Raw genomic sequence first — 1,151 nt, 5'->3', positions numbered from 1 at the left:
AGACAGGGTCTCAGGAAGTCTAGGATGGCCTCCATCTTCATGTCTAGATAAGGATGTAAGCTCTGGTCCTCTGCAGAGGGGGGAGGGGAGAGGGAAGTTAAGAGGGTAGTAGAGGGAGAGAGAGAGAGAGAGAGAGAGAGAGAGAGAGAGAGAGAGAGAGAGAAGTTCAGACATGGCCAGATGATCTGAAGACACAGAGTTCAATTCTCAGGACGTAGAAGATCAATTACTCCTATAAATTGTTCTCTGCCTGCCACATTGGTGCCATTGTACAGGTACACTCTCCTAACACACACACACACACACACACACACACACACACACACACACACACACACACACACATACACACACACTATAAAAAGAAATGAAGTGTCCTTCAGCAAGTCCTAGCCAACAGAAAGGGGAATCCTAGGGACCTTGGTGCAGAGATGGGGCTTCTATAGGCCCCACCAGTGCTAAGCATTTTCCCTCCCTCAGCCCCAGGTTCCTTTAATCTCAGCACTTGGGAAGCAGAGGCAGGCAGATCTCCATAGGGAGCTCTAAGGCGGCCAAGGTTACATAGGGAGACAGTGTCTCAAAAAACCAAACCAAACAAACAAGTGAGCAAGGATGATGGCTTAAGGGCTGGAGAGATGGCTCAGTGGTTGAGAGCACTGGCTGCTTGTACAGAGGACCTGGTTTTGATTCCCAGCACCCACAGGGCAGCTCACAATCAGTTTCAAGCCCAGACTCAGGGTATCCAGTGTTCTCTTCTAACTTCCTTGGGCACCAGGCACACACATGCACACAGACATACATACAGGCAAAACACCCATACACATAAAACAATAATTAGAAAAATTTTAAAAAATGGCTAAAAAGCATCTTCCTTATTATGAAATAAGTGATTTAAGTAATTTATTCTATATGCAAAACAAGAAGATAAAAGGAAATAAATTTTGGGCCAGCAAGATAGCTCAGTGGGTAAAAATCACATGCCGTCACGCCTGGAGACCTTGGTTTGAATCCTGGACGCCACACTATGGAAGCATAGAGCTGACTCCTGAAAGCAGGAAAGGTGTCCTTTAACTTCTACACAGCAGCCACATGGGATGCACACACACACAGAGAGAGAGAGAGAGAGAGAGAGAGAGAGAGAGAGAGAGAGA

This window comes from Mus pahari, chromosome 2 (genome assembly GCF_900095145.1).
Source record: "Mus pahari chromosome 2, PAHARI_EIJ_v1.1, whole genome shotgun sequence".
NCBI classification, from domain to species: Eukaryota; Metazoa; Chordata; class Mammalia; order Rodentia; family Muridae; genus Mus; species Mus pahari.
This window is presented reverse-complemented; position numbering follows the sequence as displayed.